Source organism: Alligator mississippiensis, chromosome 2 (assembly GCF_030867095.1).
Source record: "Alligator mississippiensis isolate rAllMis1 chromosome 2, rAllMis1, whole genome shotgun sequence".
Classification (NCBI taxonomy): domain Eukaryota; kingdom Metazoa; phylum Chordata; order Crocodylia; family Alligatoridae; genus Alligator; species Alligator mississippiensis.
This window is the reverse complement of record NC_081825.1, coordinates 156942138-156959346: the sequence shown is the minus strand read 5'-3', so window position 1 is coordinate 156959346 and position 17209 is coordinate 156942138.

Sequence of the window (17209 nt, the reverse complement as noted above, 5' to 3'; positions counted from 1 at the left end):
ATTGTAGAAAATTAGGGTGTGAAGGGACCTCAGGAGGTCATCTAGTCCAACCCCCTGCTCAAAGCACGACCAACCCCAGTTAGATCATCCCAGCTAAAGCTTTGTCTAGCCAGGTCATAAAAACCTCCAAGGTTGGAGGTTCCACAACTTCTCTGGGTAGCCTGTTCCAGTGCTTTACTACCCTCCTAGTGAGAATTTTCTTTCCTAATATCTTAACTTAAACTTCCCTTGCTGGAACTTGAGACCATTGCTCCATGCTCTGTCATCAGCTATCACTGAGAACAGTCTAGGTCCATCCCCTTTGTAACCACCCTTCAGGTATTTGAAGGCTGCTGCTAAGTCTCCCCTCAGTCTTCCATTCTCCAGACTGAATATGCCCAGTTCTTCTCCCTGTCTTTCATTTATTAGATTCCATTAACATATTGAGGTCAAGTTCCATTAAAATTAATCTAAAACTTTGATTCAGAGTTCCCCTGAGGAACTCTTTGTAAGTTTTATCCCGTCTTCCTCGTCTCCAAGGTCGGTATACCACAAATTCCTGTGATTGCCATATCTTTAGCTTACATATAGTGCTTACCTTTTGATTTGATAGGAGTTTGTTTTGAGCTCCCTGTAGAATTCAACCCAATACCATCTCTGTTCAACAAACTTTATTTGTGTGTGATCTTGTAAAAAATCTTTTTTACTCTCTTACCAGAAAACAAATTGTTGACAAGTCCTATTTCCTTTGGTCCCAGGCAGATGTGTATAAGTAATCTGTCAACATTCATGGAAAAAGGAGCCTTGGATACTGATTTAAGCAAAGAAATCTAGTGGATCCAATGGGATACCTTCTCTGTAGCTACACAGAAACCATATATTTGATTTTGATGTTCCTGTTACATTTAAAATATAGTCCCAGCTGCTTCACTTGGATGCTATCCTCCAATTAATCTCTCCTGGGAGTTATTCTTGCCTCCAAAACTTTGAGCAGCACCAGGACTACTGTATAGATACCATACCAGCCTTTGCCACTTATATGTCATGAAAAGATTAATGGCATTAAGACACTGTTTTTCAACCAGTTTGCCATGACACTCTGGGGCATCTTGAGATCCTTTCTAGGGCACCATAGGCTACCATGCATGTTAGCACTGTTAGGTGTGCAAAGATGTTTCACAAGATAAACCCAGAGATTCCAAATAGGAATCCATAGTGTTAAAAATATTCTGACCTGCTATGGTCTTTCTGAGTTTTTGTAAGAGGAAAATTACTCTGTCATTTCTCTGTAATCAAAAAAGGAGTGAAAACTAAGAGCTGGCATTTTCTGTGGGGTGCCTTGAATTTAACAAGGTTGAGAACCACTGCATTAAAAGAACATTGATAATCTTGTAAAGTCAAGGGCCGAAACTCAGGAAGTGGGAAGTCTTAATTACACCCCCATTATGCAGATGGAATTATGATTACATGAGCACATACTATTGTTTCTACAGGAAATCAGTCTCATTCAGTGCAATGAATAGACAGTGCTAACTAAAAGAGAATCTTGTCCCTTGAACCTTGCTTCATTGGTTGAAAAAATTGGCAGGTATGCAGTAAATGTGGTAGGAGGATGCAGGAAGAAGAGATTTGTGGTGAAAAGACTAGAGTGGGACCTAGGAGAAACATTATCCTGAAGAGTTGCAAGTAAATTTTTTTCAAAATTATTGTTTAGATACATGACCAAAGAATTGAAAATAGGGTCTTATATTATTTAAGTGTAACCCTACCAGCTCCACTTACAACAAATGTTTGTTTCTTTTAGCAAGTAGTCCTCACCTCAGTAAGCTCTCTAATTCATATTCTTTTCATCTGAATATGGAGGATTTGTTTTAAAGTATTGTATTAAGAAATGTGCATTGTACATTTGAATCAACAGGCTACTTGTAGCAGAGAGCAATCATGGCAATGTGTTATTCAGCGAGTGTATAATAACCAATAAAGAATTCCCAGATTAATTCCCCATCTGTAGTATATTTCCCACAAATAAAGGGACAGCATTATCTATTAGAATTGGTTTGTTCAGTTATAAGGACTATGTATTGAAATACTGTGAGATACGACTAAAAATATACATTATCCTCCCCTAAAGATTTGTGAAAATAAAGGGCATATTCCCACAAGGGACAAGCAGGACCCTCTGGCACAATATATTCCAAGATGTCAAGTATGAGATTTATTAACACCAAACAAGCTCTCATACCACAAAGAGAAAGTGATCTTGAAACGAAGGCACAGAGGAGAAAAGCTTCAGGATTATGATGATGGATGATTTATCACAGCAGGCACTAATACAGAGAGCACTTCAATTGCCTCTACTTGCTTTCTCCTTCTGTCTGTGAATGAATGAATGAATGCATCACTCCTATTTAAACTATGCCTTTCATCCACAAGGACCTCAAAGAGCTTTACAAATTAGATATGTTGTACATTAATCATTTATTCTCTGCAAAGAAATGATCTCCTTGCTTAGTATCATCATAGTTGTGAAGAGGGGAATGTTCTTTTGGGCCAACAAGAGAAAGACAATCCCCAGTGTTGTGAGAAGAGAAGAGACAAGGACTGGAAAGGGGATGAGGAGGCTGGCTTGATCACTTCAGTCTCCCCGCTATCTTCTGCTCAGAACATCTGGAGATTATGTGTGCGTGGATAAGTATTAAGGACCAAAAAAGAGAATTCTCCATTTCTCCCTGATGTTCTTGGATAGGATGTGGGCATAAAACAGCAGCCTAGTTATCTCTTTCATCCTACCATGCTTGATCTTTTTGGAGAAGAGTACCAAACTTTGGGCACCTCTCAACCAAGGCTAAAGTGCTATATCAGTCAGTCCTGGGCATACCATAGATTCATAGATTGTGAGGTCTGGAAGGGACCTTGCAAGATCATCAGGTCCAGCCCCCCTGCACTAGGCAGGAAAGACAACTGGGGTCAGGTGACCCCAGCAAGGTAACCGTCCAGTCTCCTCTTGAAGATTTCTGGGATAGGTGATTGCACCATTGAGGGAAAGACCCTGAAAGTAGTTAAGCACTTTCCCTGCCTCAGTAGCTGCCTCACTCAGAAAGTGAACATTGATGAGGAGATCAAGCACAGGAAACAGTGTGCAATTGTCTCCTTTGGGAAATTGCTTTGGCATATCTTTATTCATCATTACTTCCAGAAGGACACCAAGATCCAGGTCTACAATGCAGTCATCACCCTACTCTTCTTTACGGATGTGAAATGTGGGCAACTTACCATTGTCATGCCAAGAGCCTGGAGAGGTACCACCGATGGTGCCTCTGGAAAATCCTCCACATCAAATAGGTAGATTGCGATCCCAGAAAATATTACTTTACACCCAATAGTCTGAATACTAAGTCTGGTTCTAATGATAATACAAGGATTATGATTGTGCTAAGTGTGATCGTACTAAGTGAAATGTGCTGTTATCTACATCACCAACACCAAAACGCTAAAATGTGAAACCAGATGGAAAAGGGATTGACTTTAGCTACAAATAAGGTTATAGTAACCAATGAGACTCACTTTAATAGTAATACTCAGTCATTACAGTCATTAACAAATGTTACTGTATTATGCATTATGCTATTGTGAAGTATAACAAGGCATTTTAATATTGTCTCCTGTTCTGGTGAAATATTTAATGTGGATCTGGAGTGAATATGGAGTTCATCTGGAAAGAATATGAACTGGGGAAAATCAATGCAGAAACTAACAGTGACTGGAATGCCACCTGGGATGTGTAAAGATACAGCTTAGGCAACAACACCTCTAAGAACTTTGGGTTTCTTGGGAATCTGTCTTTGGGGCTCTATGTATGTATGCGACCCCACTGGTCACAGGGCACCAAGATGATTGGCTCCCATCAACCACCACCCTCTGGGTCCTACCGCGGAATTGCAATTCCCCAGCCAGCAGATCGTGGTGTGGTCGAGGCCGCAGTTAGCCAGTTTAACCAAGAGGTGATTGTGGGATACCAGATGGAAGGCTTTTTTAAAGTCAAGATATACAACATCGATCTCTTCCCCCTGTCCAGGTGGTAAATCACCTGGTCATAAAAGGAAATGAGATTGGTCAGGCAAGACCTACCTGCAACAAACCCATGCTGGGTATCCCTCAGGATATTGCCTTCAGCTAGTCTGTTAAGGATGGCCTCTTTGATAATCTTTTCCAAGACCTTCCCCAGGATAGAGGTCAGGCTGATGGGCCTGTAGTTTGCCGGATCTACTTTTCTCCCTTTCTTGAAGATAGGTATGATATTGGCCCTCTTCCAGTCATTGGGCACTTCACCAGAGCGCCAAGAGTTCTCGAAGATCTGTGCCAGGGGCTGAGCTATGATGCTTGCCGGCTCCCTGAGTACCCTTGGGTGTAACCCATCAGCGCTGGCTGACTTGAAGGTATCCAGCCAGTCAAGGTGTTCCTTCACGAGGTCAGCTTTGATGGAGGGCAAGGAATCTCTTTCACCCGGGCCTCCCTGACCCACAGTGGGCAGGGCTGTCCTGTGGGACTGGTGAAAAACTGATGCAAAGTACCCATTTAGCAAGTTTGCTTTTTCCTGGGCATCAGTTGTCAGTTGCCCCATCTGGTTTAGCAGGGGTCCAATGTTGCCCTTGCTTTTCCTCCGGCTCCCCACATATCTAAAAAGGGGCTTTCCTGATTTGCTTGGCTTTCCTGATTTGCTCTCTGCAGGTCCGGGCCGGAGCAGAGTATTCCTTCTTGGTGGTGGTTCCAGACCTCCATCCTTTGTAGGTCTTCCTTTTAAGACGTAGGAGGTCTGCCAGTTCCCTGGAGAGCCAAGGGGGCTGCTGTGCCCTTTTGCTCCCTTTCCTCTGAGACGGGATGGACTTTGCTTGCACATCCAGGATTGCTCCCTTGAGGAGCAACCACTCATCCTGAAATTCCCTCTCCATTGGGTTGTGGCCTTTTAGGGCCTCTCTGACTAGCCTCCTTAGCTTGTCAAAGTCCTCTTTCCTGAAGTCGAGGACTTCTGTATTACTGACTGACTTGCCAGTTTTGGGGCAGATGTTGAAGGTGATCAACTCATGGTCATGGTCACCCAGCTTCCCTTCGATCGTTAGGTTGCTGATTAGGTTATCCCTGGTTGCCAGTATGACGACAAGCAGTGCTTTACCTCGTCAGCCTGTAGACTTCCTGCATCAGATAGAGGTCATCCACACAAGAGAAAGCTTTGCGACTGTGCTCGGATTTGGCTGAGCGCTCCTCCCATGAGATGTCTGGGTAGTTAAAATCTCCCATGACGATCATACACTGGGATTGTGCGGCCTCAGCCAATTCCCTGGTGAACTCCTCGTCAAGGTTTTTACTCTGGGTAGGGGGCCTGTAGTAGACCCCCACCGTAGTAACTCCTGTGCTGCGTTCCCCATGGATTTTAACCCAGAAGGTCTCAAGTCATCCATCATGGGTGCCAATATCAGCTTGCAGGGACATGTAGCTTTCCTTGACATAGAGAGCTATGCCCCTGCCCCTTTTGTTCACTCAATCCCTCCTGTACAGGGTATAGCCGTCTAATACCTGTGGTCCAGTCATGGGTGGAGTCCCACCAGGTCTCCATTATCCCAATGACATCATAGTTATTTGCATTTAGCAGGAGAACAAGTTCCTCCTGTTTATTCCCCAAGCTCCTGGCATTTGTGTATAGGCACGCAAGTGTCCCCTTGGGGGCCCTTGCCCTGCCTACATTTTGTTCCAGGTCTGGGGCTGGGGTTGGATCCCTTATGTGCCTTGGCCTGCTGGCTTTGCAAGGGCTTCTTAGTCGGTCAGCAGTGGCAGTAGTCCCCCCATCCCCTGGTGGGATTAGTTTAAAGCCGGTGGAGCAGGTCAGCCAGCCTGGCTGAGAAGAGCCTCCTCCCCAGTGGAGAGAAGTGGAAGCCATCCCTTCCCAGCAGCTCGTTGCCTCTTTCTCCGAAGACAGGACTGTGGTTGTGGAAGCCAAAGCCTTCCCGATGACACCAGCGCCGCAGTCTTTGGTTGACTACCTGGATCCTCCTCTCCCTCAGCCCATAGCCCGAGACTGGGAGGATCAAAGAAAACACCACCTATGCCCCCAGACCCTTTAGCCCTGCACCCAAATCCCTGTAGCGCCTCATGACCCAGTTGGGAGCACTTCAAGCCATATCATTGGTGCCCACATGGATGAGGAGCATGGGATAGTGGCAGTATTGCTGCATTGTCTTCCAATGGAGGAATTTTTAGCTTCCTTCCCGAGGTGCTGTGGTGATCCGACTGATCATTGGTTTTGTGGCTGAAGGACCTGATGTTCTTTAAGTAAACTGACAACATGTCTGATAGGATTTTTCACTGTAACTTATAGCCAATGAGCAGTGCAGATGGGTTACTGAAGGCCAGCTCTTCAGAGATAAATATAAGGTTAAGGACATAATCAGCAGGCCTATTTGTCTGGAGAAAGAAAAGGTGACCTTAAGTATTTGGATACTGAGTGCATTTCACAAGTACTCTCATATTCCTTTCTGGGCTAGAGAATTCAGAGTTGGGCTGAATCCTAGCTATTAGGCTGGACAAGGCTAATCATGTATATGTGCATACAATTTTTTGGTATGAGAATCATTTAACACTGTACAGGACTCCAAATGAATTCCTAATAAATTACTATAGTTGAGGGGGAGAGCCCACCAGCAACACGCAACAATTCAAAACAACAACTTAAGAGAGACCAATACTGAAAATACAAGGGATACACTTGTAGACAGAATGCTGTTATCCAAGTGCTCCATGCCACTTCCAAATGTAAAAATTGCTGTAGTTAGTAGCACCTAATGGGAAAGAATGGAGAACTATTCCAGATGGACAAGAATTCCAGAACAATTCAGCACTATAACCAAATGACAAGGCAGTGTATCAAACTGGAGATTAGCTCTGTTGATCTTGAAGCTATGATTCATCTCTGAACATCAGGAAGGAGGATATGAAATCTATACAATGGGCAGTACTGGATGAACTACATAATCCCCATACCAGAACACGCAGTGGATTTGTTTAATACTGAGTCATGGCAACAAGCTTTCAGACGCTCATCAAATCTCAGAGCAGCTGTATCACACATACTAGGGCATGCTGTGAGCTCAAGTTTAGGACTCTGTGGTGCTGTATTTTAAATATTAGCATTTCCTTTCTTTTTTACAGAGAATAAAAATAAAAGTAGCCCAAACCCTTGCATATGACAATAGATAAAACTCTTTACTTAAAAAGTATGGGTGAGATTTTCAACCCATTCCAGCCCCAGCGTGGTACTGTACAGCTGTATGGAGGCCAGACTCCAACTCTCCAAACTGCATCCCAAAATGAGAAGTGCTTTTCAATCCATCCAGAAAGTTTGTTTGTGTTTTTTTGTAGGAGCTCAGCATCTTCCATTGTGATTATTGAGGACTATCCCATGTTTTTTTCTGAACTTAACAAATGTAATCTTCCCTTATTTATAGCTCTGTAGAATGTGCCACAAAGATACTTCATGATCACCACTTCAAGCATGCATCCCTTGACCAGCTCCCCACTTTCTATCCCAGGACTGACCAACTGGCAGCCTGTAGGCTACATACAGGCCATGGGCCCCTGCAGTTGTCTCTCCTACTGCTTCTTGATGCAGGAGGGATCAGAGAGAGCTGTATGCTATTGGCACAGTAAGGTGGCAGAGGGCCATGTACTGCACTCATAGCCAGTGCAGTGGTCTGTGCATGTGTCCTGGGGGCCCACACCCATGGCATGTGGCCCATGCGGTATGTGGCCCCTAGCTGCACTGAAGTTGGATAGCCATGTTCTACCACATCAAACAATATCCGTGTTTCTTTTCTTTCAAAGTTCCTCATGGCTATCTTATTCACAAAAGCATCAAATGCCTACCTCTGATTAAACACTGTTGCCATTCTTTATTCCCCCCCCCGGTTAAATTTCTACCATACAGCCCCTTTGTTTTCTCCCCTGCTCTCCTGAATGTTTAGAAGGAATTCCCTGTAAATATCTGCAAAATTACCTCGTTAACCTCCTTCAAATTGATATAATTTGGGCTGCTCAGAAAACAAAACTTCTATACTTGATAATTTATTCAAAATTCCAAAGTTAATTTTCATATCAATACAGAACAAAAATAAGATATTCTGAAATTTTTAATGGGAGCAAGGGAAGACAAAATCAGGAGAGGCAATCTGGGTTAGCTGATAGCTCAGTGATTAGAACAATTGCATGGGATGTAGGAGATGCAGGTGCATGTCCCTGCTCTGCCCCATTCTGTCCAGGAACACTCAAGTCTAGGTGTCCCATATTTCAAGCAAGTGCCTCAACAGCTATTGACTATCTTGGGTCGTGGTCTTTCTTTTTCATATGCGCTAGGTACCAACATTTTGTGGATACAAGTACATCTTTATTTAAAACATGGGTCTTGAAGAATCAAGATTTTCTGACAAACAGTTTCTCAAAAATATTCCTGACTACTTCCATGTTGCACAGCCAGTCATTCTGCACAGTATTGGTTTGTTGTAATCACTCGTCTTCATTCTTCTGTTGTTTCTTGTTACAACTGCCAGCTCTGTGGGGCAGGGACAGTCTTTTCAGTAGGTATTTATACAGGACAGAGTAACACAGTTCTAGCCCTGGGCATGAAGTTCCAATTGTTTTTGCCACTGAAGTGTTGACCAACTTTAGTTATAGGTTGTACTACCATTCTACCTTACAGAACCAGGTCCCACATGGGTCAAGTTATAAATGAAAGTATTGTTTTCAATAAAGTTCAACAGCTATTTGTCTCTAACACAAAACAACACACAATTTGTCACAATTAGGCTAGCCCAACACTTTTTCTGAGACTGTGGAGAGAAGTAGAAAGAACATCATCATGGTAATGTTCAAGGGTTGTATGAAAAATCCCGTGCAGCACCTGCACTTAGAGTCTATACTCCCTTACAGGAGTAATTCAGACTGATAGAACAGGGAACCTGTTAACATATTTTTTACCCTATCAACTCACATATTGGTAGACGAGATCCACACATACTTGGCACAAAGTGCTGCCTAAGTGTTAAACTTAAATTTCAAAATCTCAACTTCATGAAATTATTTTTGTGCACTTTTCAGAGGCAGACGAGGACAGGCTGAATGAGCCAAAGTGACCATAGCTTTACAGAGAGAGGAGGTGGGTCTGAAATGCAATGAGCCAGAGGCAGAAGCATCTAGTAGCTGCAATATGTTTATTCGCTGGGATGGATTACGCTGTCTGAGTTGCCTCATTTGGAAGGCAGATCTTGAGTACACAGTTGCCTTAAAAAAAGGTTACTGCTTTTATTCAATAGTTTGCATCACTTATTGTGTACAAAAATTATTGCCATTAAAACATCAACATTTACCCCCAGTCACTAGGTACTGAAGCTATTTCCTGTTCTAATTACAGTGAAATCTGATTAAATACTTCTTAATGGTCTGCATTGTGTTTGATTTACAAATGGATCATTTGGACATTTGTGAAGAGGCTTCCCAAGTGTTTGAAAACAAAATAAAAAAATCAAATAATTCAGACCCAAATCCCTTCAAAATCCTTTACTTTATTGCTTTACTTTTTAAACAAAGTAAATGGAATTGAGTCTATTAAGTTGAAGCGATGTATCCTGTCCCAGTATATTAACCTATTACACACATCATACTACTAAGTGTCACAACCCAATGATTTTGGTGCCTCGGCACGATGGAATTTTCCCGCCACATGAAAGCCTCTTGCACAGCAAAGGTTTTTCTGCTGCAACAGAAAACCCCGGTGCAAGAGAGTTCCCGCCATTTGAATGCAAATTTGTCCCCCGCTATTGGCCAGTTCTAAATTATTCCTACGTGGCGGCTAGTAATTGGCTTGCTAGCCGTTTAAAATTCCGTGCGACTTCTGCCCAAGTCAGAGAACTTTGAGCACGCTGCAGAGTGCCTCTAAAGAGATCAGACTTGCGGCTAAGCTGATCGATAGACTGATCACCTATCGATTCTTCTCCCTGTCGCCGAGCGCAATCCTTTGACATACCCTTTCCCTGCCGGCTTAATTTGTGGACGGATTCGCTAGCCTGAGCCTTGCCAGCTGGAGCAACTCTTGGAGTTGTTTAAGCAACCGAACCACCTGCGTCGCGGCTACAAGCGGTGTAAGCAAAGCTCTTTGCAACCAATAGGCGTTGTCTGCCTCTCCATTCACCAGCCCGCCCAGCGACCGAGTAATTTCTAAATCACCTCGAGTCAGCTCCGGCCGTCCAAGACACTAAGTACATAAAATGTGTGTGTGTGTGCATATATAATGATGTGCTGCTCAATTTTTATCATGTCATTCCCACCCCTTCCAAATGATGCCCTGTAGTAATGCCTCTCTAGCATATATAGCACTACCATATTGTCTGATCAGGTATCTAGTGTCTTTACTGTACACTATAATTTACCAACATAAACATCATTACACATAATAATAGTGATATTAACGAGTGAATATCACGGTGAGCCAAATAGCAATGCACAGTAAGGAGAGAGTATCCTTTCACCAATCTTCCTCTTTCTGGGATTCCCTTTTGTAGGACAGCCTCTTGAGCCCTGCCTGCAGTGTTCCAGGATCCCTTAGCTACAATCCAGGCTGTTGTAAGCTGAAAAATAATCACCGGTTATCCTTAGCCACCTGGTGATTTCCCCTCCGTAGAGTTGCTGTCTCTTCAGGGATGCCTTCTCATGTTATTACTCACATCGGTACAATCCCGCCTCCGCCAGTGACTGAATGATGTCTTTGCCTGTGGGCTACTGCTGCTTGCCAGTTACAGTCTTCCCCAGCCAGGGTTCTCAGCACATCAGTCATGTCTCACCCTGTGCCCAGAGCTTAGCTTTTTACTTACGGTTTCTCCCCAAAACCACCACTTCCAGTTTCCTTCTCTCTCTTCTCACAGGTCTGGAGATTCTTGTGCCATCAGTGACTTGGGAAGCCTCTGCAAGCTGTCCTTGTCTGGTGTCTCCTGCTGAGCCTGCTGCTCCAGCTTTGACCCACCAATGCCTCCGCACCCACACCGGTAAATGTCGCCACCCTATCCGGACCCCTGCGCTAGGATCCATCCTCTGCTCCCCACGGTTGTGAGTCTTCCTCCCTTCCCCAGAGTCTCAGTGTCCCTTTTAATTGTTGTGTGCCCCCAATGTCACTCTCTTGCATCTGGTTAAAAGGGGCCATGCTTGTGTTTATTTTAGCCTTGCTGCTCACTTTCCAGCATCGGCTTGTCTGACAGGTGAGTGTAGCAGGAGTGGATTCCAACTCCCTGCTAGATAAGCTATTATTATGAGTCTCCTATCAAAGGCTCTTTAGGCTTGCAATGTCAACTAAGTTTAAAGCAGAAGAGTGCAATATTGCTATGTGTTTTTATACACATCACTGGACTATTATCAAGCAACACGACATCATCTAAACTATAGCACCATCAAGAGCCATTCAGAAATATTCCATTTAGAAAACAAAACCTCAATAATTTGCCCAAATGTCATCTGATGAGTGTCAAACTAGTGGGTTGGGGACTGCTTGCTCAGTCTTTTCTTATAGTCTTTGTTTCCCTGGGGCAAACTCCCTCCTAGCAGGAATCAACATAAACAAACACAGAATTAGGCCAAGGTCTTTTTCCAGACCCAGAGAGCGTGTCCAGGCTTAGTGTTGCAGTCACTAGCCCACACTCTTCCCCCTCTCTCCCTCTAGACCCTCCTGCAAACTCATGGTAGCTCAGCTTCCCTCAGTCTTTCTGTAAATCCTGGGAGAGACAACTCCGGCATGGTGCTGGGGGGCTGTCCAGGGACCTATCTGCATGCTCTCAATCTGCTATGTGTATTCTCAGCTTCACACTTCTCTCTAACCCAGGGAGAGCACTCCAGCTTGGGCTTCTGCCTCCAGCCCCACAGCCTTCCTGTCTTCCTCCCCTGGTCTCTCTCTGGGAGCTTTCTAACTCCTATGGGACCAGCCAATTATCACCATCAGCTGGCCCAGTTCTTCAAGGTAGGCTTCCAGCTGGACTGCAGCCCTTGAGGCATGCAGCCTGCTACATAAACATACAAAATGCTTATTCATTCTAGGGAATGACCTGCTGGGTGGCACGGAGGTGGAAAGGGATCTTGGAGTCCTAGTGGACTCCAAGTTGAACATGAGCCGGCAGTGTGACGAAGCCATCAGAAAAGCCAATGGCACTTTATCGTGCATCAGCAGATGCATGACGAATAGGTCCAGGGAGGTGATACTTCCCCTCTATAGGGTGTTGGTCAGACCGCAGTTGGAGTACTGCGTGCAATTCTGGGCGCCACACTTCAAGAAGGATACGGATAACCTGGAGAGGGTACAGCGAAGGGCAACTCGTATGGTCAAGGGCCTGCAGACCAAGCCCTACGAGGAGAGACTAGTGAAACTGGACCTTTTCAGCCTCCGCAAGAGAAGGTTGAGAGGCGACCTAGTGGCTGCCTATAAGTTCATCACGGGGGCACAGAAGGGAATTGGTGAGGATTTATTCACCAAGGCGCCCCCGGGGGTTACAAGAAACAATGGCCACAAGCTAGCAGAGAGCAGATTTAGACTGGACATTAGGAAGAACTTCTTCACAGTTCGAGTGGCCAAGGTCTGGAACGGGCTCCCAAGGGAGGTGGTGCTCTCCCCTACCCTGGGGGTCTTCAAGAGGAGGTTAGACGAGTATCTAGCTGGGGTCATTTAGACCCAACACTCTTTCCTGCTTATGCAGGGGGTCGGACTTGATGATCTATTGAGGTCCCTTCCGACTCTAACATCTATGAATCTATGAATCTATGAATCTATGAAAAAGGCTTCTAGTAAAATCGTAGATGAACTATAAAATCTGAAAAGCATCAGGAAAGCATGGAATTCAGGCTGTAATCCCCATCTGATAGCCACAATCACTTTTATTACCATTGATTTTAATTACGTTACTTTACTTCTAATTTGGAAGACTGCCTGTGGATTCTGGAGAAATATATCTGCCTATTCTCTACCCCATATACAAACAGGCAAAGCCACCCAAGAGTTGTTACCGAATCAGAGAGGATCCTTGCAGGAGAAAATATTGTAGTTATTCAAATACAAGGGTTCCCCTTCCCTCCCCTCAACTGACATGGGGGAAAAAAGCCCTTTGTCTTATAATCGTATACAAGGAAATCTCACTAAATACACTGTCTATCATTAAACTGCTGCCAAAAGCAGCATGTGCTCAGCAATGGAAACCAACTATAAGTCAATTAAATGCAGCTAATGCTGACCATGACTACAAAACATGACACATATTAGGTAAACATACTGATGGAAATCTATCACATTAGGTTAGTGCAGCCCATCTGAATAAGGTATATGATAGTGCCCATTAAGAACAGACTCCTTCAGTGCTGAATCTTTTGCAAGTCTGGGTGAACCACTACACAGTGTATCCATTTTGACAACTTCTTCACTCCCACAAGTTGAACTGTTCCTTTCCTTCTCATTTTTAATGATTGCTATTTCTTTACCAGCCTTAAATGCCTGGAAAACATAATGAAATGGGGCTCCAAGTCCCTGTCACCCCCTCTCTCAGCCTGGTGCATGTAATTAGTGTGGCCCCCTACTCCATGAAGTGAAGCCAGATCAGGTTCCTCTGTGCCTCATCTGCACATACATTTTTGAAGCAACCCAGGGCTCTCAACAAGAACAACTGGTTCCAGTCATGAGTGGGGGCTAATTAGCACATAATCCTTTGCATGGGATTTCTGGAGTACACACACATACTGAATATTGTTGAGCTCTGAGGTCTCCCCAGCTTGGTCCTTTGGCCCTTGGGATAAGGGCAAGCAAGACTCAGGGGCATCTGAGCCCCAAGACCTCTGGGCTTGGACCTGCATATAGGATTGCCTGCAAATGGACTTGGGAGTATCTGAATCCCCAGGCCGAAGAGTTTGGCATGGAGGATACTTGCCAGTAGTAGCATCACATGAACTTGAATGACTGAATTCTGCTCAGATGATAGGATTTGGAACTGATTTGGGCTAATTCGACCTGGAACATGAAATTAAAATTAAAAAAAAAAATCTACCTATAGAAACGTATTTTTGAAAAGGAAAAAAAAAAGGCTTGTACTACATATTAGTAGCTGCCAAAGTACTGTTCAAATGTATGCAACATGCATCGATTCTGGATGAACTAAATGTATGGGTATCATATGGACTCCCTGTCCTCCCCAGATTTATTTTCCTTGCTGTAGCACTGGGAGGGGGACAAATTCAAGGCAAACCTCCAATAATTAGATTCTACACCTGGAAATTTATAATAAATTTATACATTTTTCATATTTTGAACTTAATTATGGGGGGGGGTCATTTTATAATCAGGGTTGTTTTCTTTTCCAGTAAATTTGGTATATAGCACTTTTGATTGTTCACAGTTCTTTCCAAACATCAATCAATTTGCACAATTAATTAATGTCCAAAAATGGACACTGCTGATGCAAGCAGAAAAGCAGCATATACTGAATGCTGTCCAGTGGTATCTGATGCTGTCCAATGATAAGAATACCCCCTACCGACAATAGGATATAATCAACATCTTGTTAATATGGCGACTGGGAGACTACATTAAATTTTAATAAGTTGTTAATATTATCTCCATTATGCAGATGACAAATTGGAGAAGGAAAATACCTTTTCCAAGGTCACACGGAGTAAGCTGATAGAATTTGGGATGTGATAAACTGCTAAATCTGTGCACTTCCTTGCAGACCATCTGGGAGAGTTAAAGTACTCTGCACTTTTGATTAAGGAACACTTGATCATTTCTGATTCTTAGGGTATGCTATATCAACTCTATGATATGTTAAAAAATCTGTTATCTTATTGTGAGAGTAATACTTAAGTTAACTATAAAACTGAATCAGCTTATCTCAAACAGTTGCAATAGTCACTTTAATACGTTTTGTAATCATGTACTTATGTATTAGAACTAACCTAACATGCCTGTTCTTTTACGTTCTTTTCTGACTTGTCTAATCAGCTATTAATTCAGAAAACACATTTCATTAAACGTGCTTATTAAGTGGATTTATATCTGAGTCGATCACTCTAAAAACCAATTCTACAGCAAGTATAAATTTGCTTTATCTCTACCTTAAATTGGACTTACTTCCAGCTGAGGATCCAGACAAAGTATAATTCTGATCTGAGTTTACCCATACATAAAACCAGCATGACTTCAGTACAATTACTTGTGATTTACAGATGTGTAAATCAAAATTGATGAGGTTTCATCTTATGCGTAAATTTGACCCTTCACATTTATGTGCTTTTTTGTTGCATGATGTACTTCAATAGGACCCTAAACTTGTAGGAGGCCATGTCTATTGCCATCAGATGTCTGAGGGGCTGACACACCTGTGGAAACTTCTGGGTGGAAAGGCACTCTGAAATGATTCATCAATGCTCAGTTCATATTTATATTTACCATATGAACCTTTGACATTTCACTGTTACATTGAGAAGAAAAATAGACACACCTGATGGGATTTTTTTTTCCTGAAGTACTTTAAAACAAATAAAAAACAACAGTCAATGCTTTTTATTAGAAGGAAAAGTAAAGCAAAGGTGTGAATGTTTAAATAAGATTGTGTTTCACTGGAATCTGTGAAGGTAGCTCAGAACACAATGCTGCAGACCTTGCTATCCTAATACAATAGAAGCCTTTTAAAACATGTGGTATAAAGGGTTGGAGTTTTGAAGTGCCTAAATATTTAGAAGACAAGTTCAAATGACTTTCAGTCAAAACTTGTGCCCCTTAATTCCAAGTCACTCTCAAAATCTTACTGAAATATTTTACTACATCTGTCTCCTCATTTATTAATTATTTTTTATTCTTTAGTTTTTCAGGAGCTAGGCAATGGTTTGGTGGCACTCCATTGCATTATAATATACCATTCAGATGTCAATACAATATATTCCCTAAATATTATTCCCACTAAACCACAATGAATACCAATAACTATCCCCAAACTAAGTATATGCTATGTACCTGGGTGTGTAAGAGATCTAGAAACTGCATCTTTCTCATCAGCCATTGATAGCTATTTGCCACCTACTCTGAACTTTAACTTTTCAACCAAATAAATACAAAGGGAACTTTTAAAATGTGAATAAAATAAAATAATAGATTATTTCTAAAGCCCCGTTAATAAATTTACAAGCTGTAATGTATGATATACACAGGAAAAATAGAAAATTAAACTTGAGAACACCACATGAGATTTTTCTGTCTGTGAAAGAGGACAACCAATTCTCTCATAAGCCTAGGAACTGTGCTAAATCCTTCCGTTTATAAATGTAAGAAAGAGCCATGCCATTTTTTAGACTTCTGCTGGGCAGCAATTTTTCCTCCTCCCTCTTTTCCTGTTTTAAATTTTAAATACTGCATAGGAACCATTTGCTCTGTGAGGTTCCCATAGTTAGGACCAAACCCTTCTCAGAGGAATTTTGGCACCTTATTAATTAGTTAGTTATGAGTAGAAGCTGCACTCTTTCAGTGACTCCTATTCTGCCATCAGTAAAGTGTGATCCCATAATAAATTTCCATCAAGCAAACTATTTCTGGTAATTCCCCCTAATTAACACCAGACTGTTAATAATAAATTAGCTCCTATGTGTTTCTGATATAACCAAGATCTTGCCTGAGCAAAAGATATTAACCCATGTCCTGAGAAAGTAAAGCGCAAACCTAAATTAAGCTTTTGCTGGTAAAAGGATTTATATGCAATTTTGTGAGAGAACCTTTGAAGATCTTATACAGAGCATTATGACCAGCAAACATTTTGACTGACAGAGATTTGTTCTGGCTTGAGCAGTGAAAGGGGATTTATTGTGAAAACACACTGTTGAGTTTTAAGCCTATAAATCTTACACTGGATTACAGTGTCTTAATGAATGAATGACAGATCTCTTATTTTTTGTCGGACCATTTTAACACTAAATAACCGCTGTGATTGATAGAAACCAAAGCTTTGCCATTAAAATGTCAAAGGTAGACTTGATGCCTTTAAAAGTTTGGCTTCTGGAGTTTAATATACTGTTTGCAAATAGACTTGCATTTGTCTTATTTATAGCCTAAACACTGAAGGAGAGGCAAATTTTCTGTAAAATTGCCTCTAAATTTTATAGAGCCATGTGCAATTTTCTC